This window comes from Dasypus novemcinctus, chromosome 6 (genome assembly GCF_030445035.2).
Source record: "Dasypus novemcinctus isolate mDasNov1 chromosome 6, mDasNov1.1.hap2, whole genome shotgun sequence".
Taxonomy (NCBI): Eukaryota; Metazoa; Chordata; class Mammalia; order Cingulata; family Dasypodidae; genus Dasypus; species Dasypus novemcinctus.
This window is the reverse complement of record NC_080678.1, coordinates 82160444-82182353: the sequence shown is the minus strand read 5'-3', so window position 1 is coordinate 82182353 and position 21910 is coordinate 82160444. Positions and strand designations below refer to the sequence as shown.

At 40.0% G+C, this 21910-nt stretch overlaps 1 protein-coding gene, 1 long non-coding RNA gene and 1 pseudogene across 3 annotated transcripts in view; 1 reads left to right on the top strand and 2 right to left on the bottom strand.

Moving 5' to 3' along the window:
- Positions 1-855: 855 nt before the first annotated feature.
- Positions 856-1633, bottom strand: LOC101414051 (ras-related C3 botulinum toxin substrate 1 pseudogene; annotated as a pseudogene).
- A 570-nt stretch (positions 1634-2203) lies between these two features.
- Positions 2204-6685, bottom strand: LOC131278750 (uncharacterized). Its single transcript, XR_009186174.2, has 2 exons — positions 6132-6685; positions 2204-5130 (listed from the first exon to the last, which is right to left on the bottom strand). It is a non-coding gene; the product is annotated as an uncharacterized lncRNA (long non-coding RNA).
- P4HA1 (prolyl 4-hydroxylase subunit alpha 1) overlaps positions 5302-21910 on the top strand; it is a 113358-nt gene continuing 96749 nt past the window's right edge. The window contains exon 1 of one of the 2 annotated variants that reach the window (XM_058299004.1): positions 5302-5571. The gene's annotated coding sequence lies outside the window, so the exon portion shown is untranslated. The remainder of the gene's footprint in view (positions 5572-21910) is intronic. The other variant, XM_058299005.1, reaches the window with a different exon arrangement.

The window sequence follows — 21910 nt, the reverse complement described above, 5'->3', positions numbered from 1 at the left end:
CATCACATTTTTCCTTTGTTAAAGGTAAATCTCATGTTACTCCATTGCACTTGTTACAATGCTACACAAGCCCTGCATGATACAGCCTTTTCATACCTCTTTCATCTTATCTCATACTGGTTTCTCCCTTGTTTACTACAGTATAGCTGTACACTGAATTTCTTTCAGCTTCTCAAATGCATTATATTTTTTTCCTGCTACAGGAAATATTCATTCCTCTCTTTAAATTACTCTTATTCACACACTTCATCTGCTGATGTCTCAGTTTAAATGTCATTCCCTTAGAGATATTTTCCCTGTATTATGAATCTAAATTATATTCCTCCTGTTACTCTTTCCTATAGTACTATTATTTTCCTTTATTACACTTATCAAATTGTAATATGTATTTGCGTGTGTGCTGTTAGTCTCCTTCAAAGAACTCTAACTTCTAGGAGATCAGGAATCATATACCCAGCACTTAGCACAGCTAGGCTCATAAGAGACATTTAAATATTTATTGGATGAATGAATTCCTATTTCCACAATGCAGGTTTTAACTTTATCCAATAAGATTATAAATTCCTTAAAGGCAGAAATAATCTAAAGTTTCATTTTCCACAGTCTAGTAGCCAGTACCTTGGATATAGTAGGTAGGAGCTCAATAAATATTTATTCAATGAATCTTGGATTACTTCAGTGATCGAGACTCTACTTTCTTCCTCTTCTAATTCACACAGCATATTTCTAAACTATTGCTTCCATCATTTTAATACCCTGCAGAAAAAATGCACCCATGATTACCAATTTCATGAAATTTACTTTATTCATTCTAACTCTGAATTAAAGTATGTAGTATTTTATAATCCTCACAACTTTTTTTTTTGTCATTTAGGACTAAATTTTAATAGAATGTGAAAGTTTGAACTCTTACACTTTAGACAAACAAAACCTGGAAATTACTGATTGGTTCAAAAGGGTTTTATGGAAAAACTAATCTGTAACAAAAACATGGCATGGAGCAAAGCGTACAAAGGTTCCAAGTGGGACAGAGTAAGGAACGAGGGGCTCTGACATTTACAGCAGCAGACATTTTCTCTTCCTCTTCTTGACGGGGTGGGCAGAGGACTGCTCTGATACTTCATCCTACACTGTCCTGAGGCCCTGCTGTGTGAGTGCTAAGCATTCCAGGTATTTTACAGCACCAATCTCCTTCGCCGTGGCTAACCCCTGGGGGTAGGTGATGGGGGTCAGCTTCTTCTCCTTCAGTTTCTCGATCTATCGTGTCTTTGTCATCCCTAAGATCAAGTTTAGTTCCCACAAAGATGATGGGAGTGTTGGGACAATGGTGTCGCACCTTAGGATACCACTTTGCACGGACATTTTCAAGTGAAGCAGGACTCACGAGGGAGAAACAAATTAAGATATCTGTTTGCAGATAAGATAGGGGGCGTAATCAGTCATAACCTTCTTGTCCATCTGTATCCCATAAACCTAGATTCACTGGTTTTCCATCTACCATAACATTGGCAGAATAGTTGTCAAAGACAGTTGGAATATATTCTCCGGGAAATGCATTGGTTGTATAACTCATCAGTAGGCAAGTTATACCTACAGCCCCGTCTCCCACCACCACACCCTTGATGGCCTGCATCTGGGCGGCTCGCTGGGCCGCGGCGGCGGCGACCTGGCGCTGAGGCGAGGCGCCGAGGGCGCGGGGCGCGGGGCGCTCTGGGCGCGAAGTGCTGGGGCCGCTGCTCACGCCGCCTACCCCTCAGCGCTCTAGCAGCCGAAGCCGAGCGGCGGCCACCGTCCAGGGCTGAAGGAAAACTCAACACAACTTAATATTTATCTACTCTTGCGTTTAATTATTTCATATGTGTGGATTATGGTGGATTAAAACCTTCCTCAATGATAGGGTCTGTCTTCTATTTTGACTTCCCCTTTTTTGGGCACAAAAGTGCTCATTGTTGAAGGAAGAAACACCATTACAAATGTGAAATAAAAAGCTTATTTTCTATGTAAAGGAACTCTGTGTTTGTTTGACAGTCTCAAAGTAAAATAGATGGCTGATCTTATATAGTGTTTTGGAAAAGCATGAGGTTCAGAGAGTGATGAGAGTGGTTTGACATAAACTGTGAAAGCATGATTACTCTGGTGGTGAGACTTTTGATGACTGGCTGACTTTTAAAGGTTAACTTTAAAAAGTGAGGAAGAACCCAGACACATTTGGACAAATATTTTATTATTCCATTTATATGCAATAACCAACTATATAGAGACAGAAAGTAGAGGTTATAACAGCCTCGGGGCCGGGGGTGGGGGAGGCGGTTGGTGAAGGTTAGGGAGTTCTTTTTTTTTTTTAAGACTTTTTATTTATTTCTCTCCCCTTCCCTGCCCCCACACCATTGTCTGTTCTCTGTGTCCATTCACTGTGTGTTCTGTGTCCACTTGCATTCTTGTCAGTGGCACCAGGAATCTGTGTCTTTTTTTTGTGTCATCCTATTAAATCAGCTCTCCGTGTGTGCGGTGCCACTCCTGGGTAGACTGCGCTTTTTTTTTCGCGTGGGGTGGCTCTCCTTGCAGGGTGCACTCCTTGCACGTGGGGCTCCCCTACGCGGAGGACACCCTCGTGTGGGCACTCCTTGTGCGCATCAGCACTGCGCGTGGGACAGCTCACCACACTGGTCAGGAGGCCCTGGGTTTGAAGCCCGGACCTCCTATATGGTAGATGGACGCTCTATCAGTTGAACCAAATCCACTTCCCATGGAGTTCTTATTTAGTAGGTACAGAGTTTCTGTTTGGAGGGAGGAAAATGTTTTGATAACAGATGGTGGTAGTGCTAGCACAACATTGTGAAAGAAATTACCACTGAATTGTATACTTAAGAACAGTTAAAATGGGAAATTTTATGTTGTATATATGTTACCCTGATAAATTTTTTTGAAAATGTGGAATGTTGTTACTGATTGGTGTTTTAGAAACTTGTTCATTGAGGGGAGTTGTCATTGACTGATTAAGCTGAGTTGAGCTGTCATTGATCAATTCATTGAGTTAAATTCAGTTCTGCTGGCTACTTGTCATCAGAGCTACAATGATTCTTAGGAATATAGATCTTAGGAATATAGGAACTTATAATATTTCCATCAAAAATATTTACTGATTAATCAACAAATTCAAATTTTTCAGATGCAGAAGAGATTTCTTGGATTATTATAGTAAGGCTAGAACAGCTCTTCTCCAATGTTTGACCATTCTGAGCGGAGTCATGTCATGCTTTTTCTACTCCCTTATTTATCTCTCACCTTCATATACCTCTGCATTACTTTTGTTTCCATGCTTTTTTTAGAATTCATGCTCTTTGATTGTTTCTTCCTGCCCCCACTCCCCCCCACCCCGGCTGTCTACTCTCTGTGTCCATTTGCTGTGTGTTCTTCTGTGTCTGCTTGTCTGCTCTTTAGGTGGCACCAGGAACCGATCCTGGGGCCTTTGCGAGTGGGAGAAAGGTGCTAAGTCTCTTGTGCCACCTCCGCTCCCTGGTCTGTGTCTCTTATTGCCTTTCCTCTGTCTCTTTTTTGTTGTGTGTCATTTTGCTGTGCCAGCTTTCTGTGTGCGCTAGCACTCCTGCGTGGGCCAGCATTCTGCATGGGTCAGCTCTCTGCTCTGGCCAGCTTGCCTTTCACCAGGAGGCCCCCGGAATCGAACCCCGGACCTCCTATATGGTAGATGGGAGCCCAATTGCTTGAGGCACATCCACTTTCCAACACTTTTCTCTAGAGAACATAAATAATTTAGCTTTTCCCATTCGTATGATTGAATAAAATTTTATATTATCGATAAGGATAGGATAGAACTTTTTCAGCTTCAGAATTCATTATTGATAATATCATATAAAGTTTTAGGCTTGTCAAATTTGATGAGAAAACCTCCAGTAAGGTTATTTAACATATGAGTTAAAATAGCTCAGGGTACATCAGCATTCTTCATACTGATGGCAATCTTTAACTAGTTTGTTGTGGACATCCTCATTAAATTTTCTGAAAAAGCACTTCATGTTTGGCTAAGCATTTGCTCAAAATTTTGTTTAAAATTTTACACATCCAATAATTGGAAGAACTTTCCACATTTAGCCTCAAGCTCCCTACATTTCTAACCTTGCTTCTCCTCCACTATCCACATATTTCTCATGATAGAATACAGGACACATTCAAACAGTTATAAGACCTTTTTTTTGCAGTGCGATTGGGTCCACACAATGGGGATAGGAATATTCTTGCAAGCCATTCCTACACTAGGAAGGTGTCAGATCTTAACTATATATGAAAGTGATTGTGAATTACAGAAATATATCTCACTGTACTCAAATCAATGAATGCATAATTCAACTTCCCCTTAGCTAGATTTCAAAAATGCCTGCTAGTCACGCTACCAGTAATGAACAATGGAGGGAGAGTCAGGAAAGAAAGATTTAGCAGTCTAAAGACTGCAGTTAAAATATTTTACTTTTAGAGATTTCACAAAAGCACTGGCAAGGGAAAAATGATCTCCTTTCTTCATTGTCTGCTTCCTGATAGTGAGGTTTCCTTTTTTTTTTCTTTTTAGGAATATAAAGGCCAAGGCAAATGTTAGACTTACACAATGTAAGACCAACACAAGGTTGGGTGCCTTATATAAATTACTAAATGGAACAACAGAATTTAATATTTACCGAGTCCTTTCTGTATGCTAGGCATGAACTAACTGCTTTACATACATTATATCATTCAATTCGGACAACAATCCTATGAGATAGGTATCACGGCCATTCCCATTTTACTGGTAAGAACTAAGCTACAGAAAGGTCCTAGTGCTATAGGGGACTGAACCGGGATTTGAACTCAAGATAATCTGTTTCCGGAGCGCACAGTCCATTATTCATTGATACGAGGTCCGTATAAAATGATCACAGAGGCTTGAGAGCGAAATTAGTAAAGTAAAAAGCTCTAGACCCGAGACAACTGAGGTACCAAGGCTGGATGCACTGTAATATTTCCCACCGGGTCTCCTTTCTGATTTTTCTACGTTTCTATGCTTCTCTCCTCATTTTGAAGATGTTGGTGGCTTAGCTGCTTAAGGCTGGCGCTGATCCTGAAACGAAGGTGCTAACAAACCTGAAGAAAGTGAGAGGACGGGAAAAAAAAAAAAAAAAAAAGAACCGGAGAAATCCTAAGCAACCAAGGTTGAGGGTGGCGTGGCGAGCACCCTGCGCACGCGCGCTCCGCCCCAGGCGCGCCTGGCGGCCCCACCCACGCCCGCCGGGGCCCTCCTCTTGGCCTCAAACTCCGTGGGCGGGTTGGGGTGCGAGTCTGTTCCGCGGATGGGGGCGGGAAGGAGGCCGGGCTTTGGCTCCTGCGCAGTCGCCGGGGCGCTGGTGTGATCGAGCTCACGTAGCTAGCGCTGCCGTCGCGGCCTAGAGGTTATAAAAGGGCTAACTGGCTCCCTCTGCTGCCCAGTCGTGCCGCCAGCGGGCTAAGGGGAGGGACTGGGTACCCGGCCCGAGCACAGGCGACAGGGGACTGAAGAGCGCGTCGCCTTCTGGTCCCATTTTCCAGGTGAGACGCTTCCCCGACCTTGGGAGCCGAGGCGGAGGCCTTGGGCAGCCGTGGCCTCTTTCTGGAGGCTGTGGCCGTCCGGTTCCTTCCCCCTCTGGTGGGATGGCTTGGGGGGCGGAGGTTTCTCCAGTTCACGTCCCCAGCCTCAGCACCTTCTTCTCTGGAGACTCGGCCGCGCTTGCCCTGCGCCTCGCGACCCCCGGTCCTCCGGAGAGGCCTGGCTGCCCTTTACGTCGATGCTCCCTTTCCCACCTCCGCTCGGTCCTCGGACCATTGTGGCTGCGGCAGCCTTTTTTCCCGCCCCTGGGAGTAGACTTTCTTGAATAGTCTTTCCCGGGAAGGAATCCACCCTCTCGAATTTTCCGAGTTCCTCTCACACCTGGTCCTTTTACAAAGCCGAGGGTAACGCTAGGGCGGGGCGTGGGTCTTTGGCCTCCATAGCAGCAGATGGTGGGCATGTGGCATTAGAGAGCGGATTTTAAAGCTTAGTACCGAAACTGAAGCACTCCGGGCATTTTTTGCCTTATCGAAAAGTTACCGGGTGTGGGAAGTGGACCTACCCGAGAAAAGTTCAAGTTTCGCTCATCTGTTGCGCGCAATAGCGCAGCCGAGGCAGCTAGACGTAGCCCGGGGCGCCGAGTGGAGGCTGCCTGCCGCGAGGAAGTTTGCTGTCAGATCACTACTTCTGGAAAGCAGTATTCTTCCTTCCGTCTTCCGCCTTTTTTAAAGGCACACGAGCCCCTCTCTGTCTTTAAAAGGGGGATTTTCAGCTTTTAAATTCCACATCAGTAAAACGAATTGCGTGGTTGTGTGAGAATTTTGAGGTGGCTTACATGACCAGCCCCCAGATGTATGTTTTAAGGGGGAAGAAGGATGGTACCATAAGTATGGGATCTACCTGTTTTTTTTCCTAACGAATCAAATTAATTATATACGGTTCACTTTTAAGACTTTATGCGTTCGGATTGAGTGAAGAAGAATCTTGGGATTTTGCACTGTTTTAAGAACAGGTTGAAAAAGATGATAGATCCCCTTTTAGGAATTGATCTGAAAGACCAAAGAGACTTGCCAGCTTCAATTAACCGTTTTCTGGTTTCTCCAAGAGCTGTGTGGCTCTTGGACTTTCCCTTTGGAATGCAGTCTGAAGGGATGAAAGAGCCACTACGTGAGTGGGGGAGGGAGAAAGACGTGGCAGCAGTGTTCTTTCATTAACTTTTTGCTCATTTCTTAAGGTTCTGGGAAAAAAAAACATTTCCTCTTTTAGGTTTACATGTAGTTTATGAATGAGGCTAGTCTTTTTCTAAGATGAGCAGATGAAAAATTCAACCTGCACGGCAGGAACATTGAAAGAGAGTTTAAAAAACATTTTTAAGAGGTATTTCTGATCAAGTTTGTACGAAGGAAATGGAAACCTTAAACAGGAAATGTCCATTAAGAAGGAAATATCCAAGAAGCTGCAAGTGAACAACCTTGAATATATTTTTCAATCAGCTTTCAAATCAGTCGATTTGAAATTTAAATAGACATTCGGTGATTTTTCTTTGATTTTTAGCCTGTGAATGTAATTTCAGAATCTTAACTATGGAATTCAAATTTTACCGATTTTATTTCTGTGGGAAATGTAGATTTTATGTCTTACCTTTGAAAGTCATGTCACTTTTGGTCTTGGAACATTGTGCCTTATGTCCTGCAAGTGTTTTAGATAGCTGATGGCAAATGCTTTTATAGATTTATTATAGACGACTTAAGAAAATGACTACTTTGTATAATGCTGTTTCCATTGGCATCTTAAAATGGGCTTTATTTTGAAGTACTGAAAGCCAGAATTGACAAGAGCATCATTATATTGGCTGTTTTGTGTTTTACCAACTAAGGTAGTAAAACAGATGAAAAATGTGTACAGCTTTTATTTATTACAAAAAAAATTTTAGACAGTACAAGAAACTATTGAAGAAAGAAATTTTTGTATTACCTGGATAGCCCAGGTTGTTGCAGAGTACTTTGACTTCTTTGGTTAAAGAGATGCCAACTTTTTATATTTTATATACTGACAAGTAGTGTATTTCATAAGGGCAATTAAATTCTAATTCTTGCTTTTATTTTAGAAATGAACCAAGAGTTTTGATAGCCATAAATCTTGTCAACCTTAATTTCTGTGGAAGAAATGGCTTATTTTAGTTAGCATTTAATTATCAACTGAGATAAACTTAATGTCCTAAGATTGAAAAATACCCTGTGAGATATAGAGCAGCAATTCTCAACCTATTGTTGTCACCTTTCATGACTATGGGGTCATGAAAGGTATGAACCCTATGTCAGAAAGTGCAAGTACACACATCTACATGAAATTTTACATACCATTTACAGACACCTTCCCCCAGCTCCCATGAACTCTTATCAAAAGAACCCCTAAAAAGTGAAACAGATATGAGGCAAATCTTTAAAGAAATCTTGGCATCTTGAGGTAGTATCTCTTTAATATTCCTGGTAAGTCTGGCTGGACTTGAGTATATAAATGATTCTAGTACACTTTTGCTGAAAGGATTTTAACATTGCCAACTTTTCCAGGCAAGGAAAGCACATCATATTGGCCTCCCCTCATTAACCACCCCTATATATATATAGGATCAAACATTGGATTTTTCACTTAAAATGGAACAAGCTTGAACATAAACAAAAATAAATTTGCACCACCCTTGCCTTTAAACTTATTACTCTTTTACAGTGAGATCTTAAATCTTATAATTAAACCATAATGTTGAGTGTGTGTAATATACGAATATATAGGAGTTAAGTCAAATGCATATTTAAGAAACTAGTTAAAGCTTTATTCATGTGTCAGTTTGCGGAAGTTTGTTTGTATAAATTGAAACTACCCTGACGTTAGTTTTCCTCTACCCAAATATTGTACCTCAATAAAAACTTTGAAACTCAGAAGGACTCTCATTAGGTTACTTCAGCAATTTTTGAACTTAATACAGTGAAAAACATTCCTTTTTCTGATGTTCCTTTGGATGGTCATCATGATTCTTAGTATGTTTGGTTAAATATTGACAAAAAATATAGTACAGAGATATATGCATCTTACATGGTTGTCATCAGTGAATGAATATTATCTTGAATTTCTTTTCCCTTCTACTTAATGTTGTGTATAAATGTGTCCTTGTTTTGGTGGCATACATATTCCTCATTTAAGTAGTAATATAATATATAAAATTAAAATTGTCAGATTTTCTCTCTTGGGCATTCGAGTTGTTTCTCCATTTTAGGTAGAAGACAAAGCTTTATTTTAAGTGGATTATTTTATCTACCTGTATAGCTCCAGTAAATCTTCCTTTTGAATTTTTTTTTTTTGAAGGAAAACACACAACAATAAAACCTAGTATCAGTAGTTTATTCCTTCCTTTAAAAGAATCTTCTAGGGATTGGACTGGTCTCAGAAAGATTTGAAAAATCCTGTATAATCTTGCCCTGACAACTTTATAAAGTATTGTTTTATTTTTTTAAATATCTTTTACCCATTTTTTTACCCAAAAGGTGTTCATATTGGGGGGCAGATATAGCTCAAGTGGTTGAGCAACTGGTCCCCATGTACGCATGTATGAGGTCCTGAGTTCAATCCCTGGTACCTCCTAAAAAAAAAGAAATGTTTGTATCTTACCCATTGTTTAAAATAGAGTTATTTGCGTTCTTATTAAATTTTGAGAGGTCTTTATATATTCAGGCTATAAGTCCTTTTTCATATATGTGATGGGGAAATATTTTTTTCTGTTTGTGACCTGTTTTCATTATTTTAACTGTATTTTGAGTAGCAAAAGTTTATAATTTTGAAGAAGTTTGATTTATCAGTTTCTTTTATGGTACTTATCTAAGAAATCTTTGTCTAACCCAAGGTCACAAAGATTTTCTCCTAGAAGTTTTAAGTAGTTTCAGGTTTTACATTTAGATCTATGATACATTTTGAATTGATTTTTGTATATGGTATGAGGTGTAGATTGAAGTTCATTTTTTTTTTTTACATATGGATATCAAGCTGTTCCAGCACAGTTTGTTAAAAACACTGTCTTTTCTCTACTGAATTGCCTTTGCACCTTTGTCAAAAATCAGGTGTCCATAAATGTGGGTTTATTCTGGACTCTATCTTTATGCCTGTGCCCCACTTTTGATTACTATAGGTTTATAATAAGTCTTGAAATCAGGTAGTGTTAGCCCTCCAAATTGTTCTTTTCAAGTTGTTTTGCTTATTCCAATTCCTTTAAAATTCCACAGGAATTTCAGAATTGGGTTGTCAATTTCTTTAAAAAATCTGCTAGGATTTTTGTTGGGACTGTACTAAATCTATTGGTTGATTGGAGGAAGATGACATTTATAAAATATTGAGCCTTCCTTAATTTCTATTAGCAGTTTTGTAGTTTTTAATGTAAAAGTCTTTTACGTCTTTTGTCAGAATTATTCCTAAGTTTTTTTTTATCCCCCCTGCTTTGTGGCTTTTTTTTGCGTGCTGTCTGCTCTTTTTTTTTTTTTTTTCCATTTTTTCATTTTTCCCCCCCTGGATTTACAAGATTAATTTTATTTATTTATTTTTTTGTCTTTATTTTTATTTTTTAATATTACATTAAAAAAATATGAGGTCCCCATATACCCCCCATCCTCCTCACCCCACTCCGCCGCCCATAGCAACAATCTCATCCATCATCATGAGACAGTCATTGCATTTGGTGAATACGTCTCTGAGCACTGCTGCACCTTGTGGTCAGTGGACCACATCATAGCCCACACTCTCCACGTTCCACCCAGTGGGCCGTGGGAGGACATACAATGTCCAGTAACTGTCCCTGCAGCATCACCCAGGACAACTCCAAGTCCCGAAAACGCCCCCACATCTCATCTCTTCCTCCCATTCCCCACCCAGCAGCCACCATGGCCACTTTCTCCATAACTTATATCCATTCGCTGTACGTTCTTCCGTGTCTGTATTTGTTTATTTTATTTCCCCTCCCCCCCCCCTTGTGGCTTGCTTGCTGTCTGCTCTCTGTCCATTTGCTGTTCACTCTTCTGTGTTTTTGCTTGTCTCCCTTTTTTTGTTGTGCCACCTTGCTCTGAGTTGGTGCTCCATGGCACTTGGGTGCTGGGCGGCACTCTGCAGCATGCGGGCGAGCCTGCCTTCATAAGGAGGACCCAGGATGCGAATCCAGCGCTTCCCATGTGGTAGATGAGAGCAAACTGATTGATCCACAGTTGCTTCCCTATCCCTAAGTATTTTTATGGTTTTTTTGGTGCTACTGTAAATGATAGTTTTTAATTTCAATTTCTTTTTTGTTGCTAGTATATAGAAATACAATTGATTTTTGTATATTGATTTTGTAACCCTCAACCTTGCTAAACTCATTTATTAGTTCTAATACCTTTTTTGTAGATTCTATTGGATTTTTTGGATAAAGTTATATTTTACTAATTTTTAAAAATTTATTTATTTGTTTCTACTCACTCACTTGTTGTTTGCACTTATTATGTTTGTTCGTCCTCCTTTTTTCTTTAGGAGGCACCAGGAACTGAACCCAGGACTTCCAATGTGAGGAGAAGGTGCCTGATTGCTTAAGCCACCTCTGTCCCCTGCTTTTAGTCACATTTTAAAGAAATAGTGTGCTTGTTAAATAATGGTAGTTTAATTGAGACCTCTTCCTAGCTAAAAATCATTGAAAAATGAAAAATCTTATATACTAAGCTTATATTTGAATATATTCTTGATATTTTATAAGTTCTTTCAGGATTGATGCTATAGAGTGTTAAATAATCTGTTTCCTTACTCTTGCTCTGTTTTAATAGAATCATCCTTTACTTGTCTGCAACATTTGAACAGGTTGTAATGTAAAAGTTAACATGTAAATTTTGTTTGAGTTTGATAGATCATTTTCCCTTAGACTTAATGTTAGACTCCTAAGCCAAACTGGAAAGCCTGTTTAACCACTTATAGCCTATACTTTTGTGGACACAGACATGAGAAATACTTTTCTGGAAATAAATTGGAAGTCTTGCCTGGACAGTGGTGCAACATTTCAGGCTGTAGATCTTTTCTACCAGAAGAATTCGAAAAGACCAGTGTATTACAAGAAGTTAACTTATGGTGAAATTACTATTTTTCAAACATCTTTATGAAATTTGATGAGTTTAGTAGCTATTTTAGGGTAAAAAAAAAAGGTTCCCAAATCAGATAGGGAAACACTGGTTACTTCCTATTGCTAGAGGCCTATAGTAGTGTTGGCAGGAAGAGTGAAATTTCGTTGGTAAGGAAGGTTCTCTGTCCTCATGCTTTATGGCTGGCTTTGTGCTCTAAGGGAGCTTCTCCTGTGTTTTCTCCCTTAAGAAAAATGAAGCCTGGAAAAGATACACTATTTGAGGCACTACTTGTTTTCCTAAAAGGTCATGGTAGTTTCCAAAGGTTTCCCATTCCATTTGTTTGTTTGTTTATTTATAAATAATATAATTTAAAAAATTATTTCTCCCCCCTTCCTGGCCCCCCTCTCCCAGTTGTCTGCTCTCTGTGTCCATTCGCTGTGTGTTCTCTGTCCGCTTGTATTCTTGACAGCAGCACCGGGAATCTGTCTCTCTTTTTGTTGTGTCATCTTGCTGCTTCAGCTCTCCGTGTGTGCGCACCACTCCTGGGCACGTTGCACTTTTCATGCTGGGCGGCTGTCCTTAAGGGGCGCACTCCTTGTGCATGGGTCTCCCCTACACGGGGGACACCCCTGCGTGGCACGGCACTCCTTGCATGCATTAGCATGCGTATGGGCGGGCTCATCACATGGGTCAGGAGGCCCTGGGTTTGAACCCTGGACCCTCCATGTTGTAGGCAGATGCTCTATCCATTGTGCCAAATCTGCTTCCCTCCCATCCCCTTTAAACACACGCAACAGTATGTTGGAATAGAGCATAGCAGAAGGGGCAGAGTTATCTGAGGAAGGTTGCCAAGAGCAGTATTGTTTCAAGAAAACAGAACCTTGGATCAGCTTTCAAGTACAGTAGTAGTGCCTTGGACTCCCACATCTAGCTAAGACCCTCAAGAAGATGCTGAAGTAGCCCATATTGGTGTTCTACCCTGGCTACTAGCAGCAGCAAAAGCTAATCCTTTCAGTGGGAAAGCATTCTCATGCCAGTTTAGACTCATTTGTTCCAGTGATTAAGAACTAGTACTGAGCTCACAATTAGAGATCACCAAACTTAGGAGAAGGTGTTACCAAGAATCAGTGGAAACAACAGTTATGGTGTCCCTTTCCCACCCTGATCCCCCCATCTCCATCCCTACTAAAGACTCAAGTCAAACTAGGAACCAAAGGGTGGTAGAAATAAGTTCAAACATATTAACAAACACAACAAACTAAATGAGTTGAAAGTTATATTGAAAAAGTACTGGATGAAATAAAATGTAGTTATATGGAGAGTAAACAGCTTGGTCATAGAAGTAATTCAAGGTGAAAAGGTGAGAAACATGTATCAACCAAGTACTAAACAAAAGAAATCTGACATTACTTACATTATCATCAAACAAAGTTTATTAAGTTTAAAAAGCATCATTACCTATTGGTAAGAAGATATAGTAATTATTGTGTCTAATTAAAATACCTTGGAAATAAAGGAAAATTTAATGGAGCTATAGGGAGAAACTGACAATTGACTATCAGAGTAGAAGATTTTAACATCTCAATTATTAATTGGTCAAGGGGACAAAAAAGTAAAAGTGTAAAGATTTGAACAAAACAGTTAACAAGCATCTTTGTTCAAGGAGGTACTAGGAATTGAACCTGGGACCTTATCCATGTGAAGCAGGTACTCAACCACTGAGCTATACCTGCACCTCATAAGCATCATTATCAAAAACTCTGAATACTTAAAACTGATTTAAGTCTCAACAAATATAAAAAAAAGCAGTGTCATACAGACCATGTTCTTGCTCACAGTGAAATTAATTTAGAAATCAGTAACAGAAAGATACTTTAAATGGTCCCTATACATTTTGAGTTAAACATTTCTGAATGATTCATAGGTGAAAGAAGAAATCATAGTAGAAAATTATAGTTGGAATTAGAAAATTATACATATCAAAAGTTTTGGGGGAATGTGGATTTGGCCCAATGGATGGGGCATCTGCCTGCCATGTAGGAGGTCCAGGGTTCGACGAACTCAGGGTCTCCTAACCCATGTGATAAGCTGGCCCACGTGCAGTGCTGATGCACGCAAGGAGTGCTGTGCCACGCAGGGGTGTCCCCTGCATAGGGGAGCCCCACGCACAAGGAGTGCACCCTATAAAGACAGCCACCCAGTGCAAAAAAAGTGCATCCTGCCCAGGAATGGCGCCACACACATGGAGAGCTGACGGAGCAAGATGATGCAACAAAAGGAGACACAGATTCCCGGTGCCGCTGACAAGAATATAAGCGGACACGGAAGAACACACAGCGAATGGACACAGCAGACAACTGAGGGGGGTGGCGGGGAAGGGGAGAGAAATAAATAAAAAATCGTAAAAAAAAAAAAAGTTGTGGGGCAGGGGAAAAATTCCACTTTTCAATAGCAACAAAAAGACTTAATTAGGAATTAATTTAACCAAAGAAGTACAGGACCTGTATGCAGAAAACTACGAAACAATACTAAAAGAAATTAAAAAGACCTAAACAAATGGAAAGACATTCATTGTTCATGGATTGGAAGAATAAATATTGTGAAGAGGTCATTCTTACCCAAACTGATTTACAGATTCAGTACAATACCAATCAAAATCCCAACAACTTACTTTACAGAATTTGAAAAGGCAAGTATCAAATTAATTTGGAAGGGAATGTGCACCCAAATAGCCAAACACATTCTAAAAAAGAAGAGTGATGTGGAAGGAATTTCACTGCCTGCCCTTGAAATATATTACAAAGCTACAGTGGTCAAAACTGCATGGTACTTGCATAAGGATAGACACATCAATCAATAGAATGGTATTGAGAACTCAGAAATAAATCTTTACCTATACAGTCAACTGGTTATTTTTTAAAGATTTATTTTCATTTCTCTCCCTTTCCCTGCCCCGGTTGTCTGCTCTCTGTGTCTGTTCAGTGTGTTTTCTTCTGTGACCGCTTCTGTCCTTATCAGCAGCACCAGGAATCTGTGTTTCTTTTTGTTGCATTATCTTGTTGTGTCAGCTGTCCGTGTGTGCGGTGCCATTCTTGGGCAGGCTGCACTTTCTTTCGCGCTGGGTGGCTCTCTTTATGGGGTGCACTCCTTGTGCATGGGGCTCCCCTATGTGGGGGACACCCCTGCGTGGCAGGGCACTCCTTGCGCGCATCAGCACTGCGCATGGGCCAGCTCCACACGGGTCAAGGAGGCCTGGGGTTTGAACTGCGAACCTCCCGTGTGGTAGGTGGACACCCTATCCATTGGGCCAAGTCTGCTTCCCCAGTCAACTGGTTTTTGACAAACCTACCAAATTAATGTTTACAGGACAAAACAATCTCTTCAACAAATGGTTCTGGTAGAACTGAATATATATAACCAAAAGAATGAAAGAGGACCCCTATCTTACTCCCTATATAAGAATCAGCTCTAAATGGATCAAAGACCTAAATATTAAACCCAGGACCATAAAACTACCAAAAGAAAATGTAGGGAAGCATCTCCAAGCCCTTGTAGTAGGTGGTGGTTTCTTGGATCTTATACCCAAAGCTCGTGCAACAAAAGAAAAAAATATATAAATGGGACCTTGTCAAAATTAAACACTTTTGCACCTTACAGGACTTTGTCAATGGGGTGAAAAGGGAGCCAACTTAATGGGAGAAAGTATTTGGAAATCACATGTCCAATAAGGGTTTAATATCCAGGATCTATAAAGAGATATTACAACTCAACAATAGAAAGACAAATGACCCAATTAAAACATGGGCAAAAGACTCGAATAGACATTCGTCCAAAGAAGAAATACAAATGGCAAAAAAACACATGAAGGAATGCTCAACATCACTAATGATTAGGGAAATGCAAATCAAAACGACAGTGAGATATCATTTCATACCTATCAGAATGGCCACTATTAAAAAGACAGAAACTACAAGTGTTGGAGAGAATGTGAGAGGAACACTTATTCACTGTTAGTGGGAATCCAGAATGCTACAGCCACTGTGGAGAACTGTTTGGCAGTTCCTAAAGAAGTTGATTATAGAGTTGCCATGTGACCCTGCAAAAGCACTACTGGATATATACCCAGAAGAACTGAGAGCAGTGACATGAACAGACATATGCACACCAATGTTCATAGCGACATTACCCATGATTGCCAAAACGTGGAAGCAACGCAGGTGTCCTTCAAAAGGTGAATGGATAAACAAACTGTGGTCTATTCTCATGATGAAATATTACGCAATTGTAAGAAGAAATGAAGTTATTAAGCATGTGACAACAAGGATGAACCTGGAGGACATTGTTGAGCAAAGCAAGCCAGACACAAAAGGACAAATGATTGCATTACTATGAACCAAAAATATTGTGTAACATATTGCGTGATTCAAAACATTTTGTGAGCAAGGTATTTTTTTTTCAACTATGTTTTCTTTTTAGTTTTTAACTGTTAAGTGTACAAAATAAATTTTAAAAAAAGTAATCTGGCTGAAAAAAGAAACTAAAAAAAAAAGTTTTGGGAAACCGGAGCGGATGTTGGTCAAGAAGTTGAGTGCCTGCCTCCTACATGGGAGTTCCCAGGTTCAGTTCCTAGTGCCAACTAAAGGAAAAAAAAACAACAGACAGTGAACAGACAAAGAGCAAAAAACAACAACAGCAACAACAAAAACTAAGCAAAAACAATGAGCAAACATGAGTGAAGCACAGATGAGTGAAGCATAGATGAGTGGAGCCATCTTGGGGGAGTTGTAGAAAACAGTGAAAGGAATGTTCAGAGAGAAATACATAGTTTTTTTAGAAAAGAATCAAGGCTAAGAATTAATGAGCTAAATGCCCAACCTAAAGAGGAGCCCGAATAGTGGACGGAAGGAAATAGCATAAATCAATAAAATAGAGAACACACAAGAGAATCTATTAATACAAAGCCTAAAGGTATTCCTCTCCCTGGAAAGACTAATAAAATTAGTCTTCATTTTATTTTTGAAAACACAATATTAGGAATGAAATGGAGGCATAACTGCAGAATCAGAGATAAAGTAAACACCCTGAATTATTTTATACCAATACTTTTGAAAATTTAGATGAGACAACTTCCTAAAATATATGAATTACCAAAACTGACTCAAGAATAGTTTGAGGTAACCTGTACTGTTAAAGAAATTGAAAGTTATTTGAAAAATCTTCCCACAGTGAAACATCATGCCCAAATGGTTTTACGATAAATACCAAACTTTGAAGGAAGAAATAATTCTTATCTGAGAGAAAAATTACAATTCAATGTCATTAGTAAAGATGTAGGTGGAGTGGACACCACCATCCCAGAGTCCACAGGATTGAGGAGTAAAATATGGATTAGAGTGGACTTACTGATATTCTACTATAAAACTATTGTGACTAGTAATGGAGGAGGTTGTGGCATTGGTGTGGAGAAAGTGGCCATGGTAGTTGCTGCGGGCAGGGAGAAGGAGGAGGAGATGTGGTGTAGGGGCATTTTCAGGACTTGGAGTTGTACTGAACGATGTTGCAGGGACAGATGCTGGACATTGTGTATCCTGCCATAACCCACTGCATGTCCTGGAGGAGGGAGTGAAGTACAATGTAAACTATTGTCCATGTGGTGCAGCAGTACCCCAGGGTGTGTTTGCCAGGTGCAGTGGATGTGCTGCAGTGATGGGGGGGGGGGATTGTTGATGTGGGGGGAGTGGGATGGGTGTGTGTGTGGGGTGTATGGGAACTTCTTAGTTTTTTAATGTGACATTTTGTGTGAGCTATTAACTTTAAAAGAATAATTTAAAAAATAAGTTAAAATAAAGATATTAGCAAACTAGATTTGGTAGTGTATATTAAAATATAACACGATGAAAAAGTTGTAGCTCAGAATGCAGTATATATTACTGTGTTACGTTAGAAAATTTGTAAATGTAGTTTACCATATTAATAGATTAAAGAAGTAAGTCCATACGATCATCACAGTAAAAATCCCCTTTTTCCAAAAGGTTTGATAAAATTCAACATTCTTTCAGATTAAAAAGCAAAATGAAAAACCATAGTTCATAATAAACTTGGAATATGAGGTAACTTTCTTACCTAAGGAGTATCTGCAAAAAACCTTAGAACAATTTTAAACTGAGTTGAAAGTAATCCCTTTATCTGGAGTAGGAAAAGGAAGTCTACTATAACTGCTGTTGTTTAATGTTGTTCTGGAGTTCCTCACCAGTATAGTAAGACAAAAATTAAAGTTATACGAATGGGAAGAAAAACAGCTGTTTACAGGTGATATAATTATTTATTTTTTAAGATTTATTTATTTCTCTCCCTTCTCCGCCCCCCCCCCCCAGTTGTCTGCTCTCTGTGTCCATTCGCTGTGTGTAATTCTGTGACTGCTTTTATCCTTATCGGCGGCACTGGGAATCTGTTTCTTTTTGTTGCATCTCTTGTTGTGTCAGCTCTCCGTGTGTGCGGCACCATTCTTGGACAGGCTGCACTTTATTTCACGCTGGGCGGCTCTCCTTATGGGTGCGCTCCTTACATGGGGGACACCCATATGTGGGGGACACCCGGCACTCCTTGGGCGCATCAGCACTGCACATGGGCCAGCTCCACACGGGTCAAGGAGGCCCTGGGTTTGAACCGTGGACCTCCCATGTGGTAGGCGGACTCCCTATCCATTGGGCCAAGTCTGCTTCCCTGATATAATTGTTTATTAAAACATTCGCACACAAAAATCTAGATAAACATGAAAATAACTAACTGTAACAAGGTGGCTGATCCTAAGACAGTATAAAGAAACAATTGCATTTCTATACTAGCAACACATGACTTGAAAAAGTAATTATAAAATTGAAACTCACCATTTACTATAAGAAAAACTAAAATATTTCATAGTTCTGACAAAAGTGCAATATCATAATAGGGAAAGTTATTCAACTCTTTTGAAAGACATTGCAAAGAGATTCCATTTTGATGGATAAGAAGACCTAGTATTATAAAGTTGTCATTTCTCCCCAAATTGATCTGTAAATTCAATGCAATTCTTGAGAAAAATTGCAAAAACATTTTTTTTCTTGCTTTGTTCTTTTGTGGAAGTTGATAAGCCAAAACTCAAATCTGGTGAAAGAGCAAAGGGGGCCAAGATTACCTGAGGTACTTCTAAAGAAAAATAGAGATGTCAAGACTTAGTAACATAAAGTTATGTAATTATGTCTATGTTATATTAGCTCAGGGGTAAACACTTTAGCCAATGGAACAGAATGGAAAATGAGACAAGCCTACACAAATAAGAAACTGATCAATGAAGAAGGGAGGGACTATTCAATAAATGGTGTTAGAAAAATTGGCCATTCATATTAGCAAGTAAAACCTAGCCACCAAGTGGGGTTTACTGAGGAAATGCAAGTCTAGTTTAGTAACTGAAAATAATTCAGTTTGTCAACAGACTATAGGCAGATGCCTATAATTATCTTACTGGATGCAGAAAATTTTTTTTTTTTTGACAAAATTCAGCATTCATTCATGATAACTCAGCAAATAAGGGCTAGAGGGAGACTTAACCTCATGACGGGCATCTACAAAAAACCCACAGCAAACATCAAACTTGATGAAAGACTGATTCCTTTTCCTCTATGATCCAGAGTAAGGCTAGGATATCAACCTTAGCCACTCCTATTTACTGCTGAAAATCCTGGATAGTGCAGTAAGACAAGAAAAAGAAAAGGCAAATAGATTGGAAAGGAAGAAATAAAACTGTTTCTGTTCACACACTACATGTATATATAGAAAACTCCAAAGACTTCAAAAAAGACCCTAGAATGAATAAATGAAATTTAGTAAGGTTGTAGGATAGAATGTCAATATAGAACAATCAATTGTATTTCTGTATACTAGCAATGAACAATTAGAAATTGAAATTTTAAAATACCATTTTAGTAGCACCAAAAACCATGAAATGTTTAGTATAAACTTTACAAAATATGTGGAAGATTTGTATGCTGATACCTACAAAATACCTGATGAAAAAAAGAAATAAATGGAGAAATATACCATGTTTATAGTGGAAGACTCAATATTGTTAAGATGTCCATTCTTCCCAAACTGATCTATAGATTCAGTGTAGGTTCATCTACATCCCAGCAGGATTTCTTATAAAAACTGACAAGCTTATTTGAAAATTGGCAATGAAAGGTAAAGGAGCTATGGAAAAGCCAAAACAATTTTGAAAGAGAAGGAGGAATCACACTACCTGATTTTAAGAGTTACTATAAAGCTACAGTAAACAAGACTGTAGTATATGAGAAAAATAGATCTATAGATTGATAGAATAGGAAGAGGATTCAGAAATAGACCCTCACACAAGTAGTCAAATCCTTTTCAAAAAAGGTGCAAAGACAATGGAGGAAAGATAGTCTGGAACAGTTGGTTATCCATATTTAAAAAGAGAAGAAGAAAAAGAAAAAAAGAACCTCTTTTATTTGGGTACCTAGTATCCCCTGTTAGATCCTGGGTGGCCTCCCTTTCCAAGATTTTATTTGAATGTTGGAGTAACAGCAGAAGGATTCCTCAAGGAGAAAGGCTTAGGTTTAGTCCAGAATGAAGCAAGAGTGAAGCCAGGTAGGTGGGTTTTTTTTTTTTTTAATTTTAAATTTTTTTTATAGATTTATTTTTATTTATTTCTCTCCCCTTCCCCCCTACCCCCCCGCCCTGGTTGTCTGTTCTCTGTGTCTATTTGCTGCGTCTTCTTCTTTGTCCATTTCTGTTGTTGTCAGCGGCACGGGAATCTGTGTTTCTTTTTGTTGCGTCATCTTGTTGTGTTAACTCTCCGTGTATGCGGCACCATTCTTGGGCAGGCTGCACTTTCTTTCGCGCTGGGCGGCTCTCCTTACGGGGTGCACTCCTTGTGCGTGGGGCTCCCCTACGCGGGGACACCCCTGCATGGCAGGGCAGTCCTTGCGCGCATCAGCACTGTTCATGGGCCAGCTCCACACGGGTCAAGGAGGCCCGGGGTTTGAACTGCAGACCTCCCATGTGGTAGATGGACGCCCTAACCACAGGGCCAAGTCCGCTTCCCTGGTTTTATTTTTTGTGCTAGAAGGTGGGGTCAGGGTAAGGGTTCTCTCTGTGGGACATACATGATTGAACTTTGCAAGAGCAAGAGCTCGCAGGTTTTCTGATCAACTTGTCTAGATGTGAGGCAAAAGGGGAAGGAGGAGGAGGGAGGGGAGTATGGTTTGAAAGTCCCAGTGCTCAGACATTTAAAAAATCTTTCTCTTTATTAAAATTTCAATCTATATCTTGTACTCTATGCAAAAATTATTTCCCGATGGCTATAGGCCTGAAGGTAAAACCTAAAGCTGTAGAACATCTGGAAGGAAACATAGGAGAAAATCTTTTTGACCTTGAGTTAAGCAAAGATTTCTTATATGTGATACCCAAAGCATGAGCCATAAAATAACACGTGAATAAATAAGATTTCATAAGAATTAAGAACTGCCCTTCAAAACAGTGTTAAAAGGATGTAAAGACAAGTCACATGGGAAGCGGACTTGGCCCAATGGATAGGGCGTCTGCCTACCACATGGGAGGTACACTGTTCAAACCCCGGGCCTCCTTGACCCGTGTGGAGCTGGCCCATGCGCAGTGCTGATGTGCGCAAGGAGTGCTGTGCCACGGCAGGGGTGTTCCCTGTCTAGGGGTGTCTCCCGCGTAGGGGAGCCCCACCCATACGGAGTGCGCGCCGTAAGGAGAACCTCCCAGCACGAAAGAGAGTACAGCCTGCTTAAAAACGGCGCCACACACATGGAGAGCTGACAGAACAAGATGACGCTACCAAAAGAAACACAGATTCCCAGTGCCGCTGATAAGGATAGAAGCCGTCACAGAAGAACACACAGCAGAACACACAGCGAATGGACACAGAGAGCAGACAACTGGCGGGGCGTGGGGTGTGGGGGAGAGAAATAAATTAAAAAATCTTAAAAAAAAAAAGACAAGTCACATAATGGAAGAAAATGTTTCCCTATCACATATCTGACAGGACCTTGTATAGAAAATCTGTAAAGAACTCACAAAACTCAGTGTATTAGCCAAAGGAGTGCTGATGCAAAGGACCAGAAATTTGTTGGCTTTTTAAAGGGTATTTATTTGGGGTTAAAGCTTACAGGTAAAGACCCTAACGAGTCCAACTCAAGGC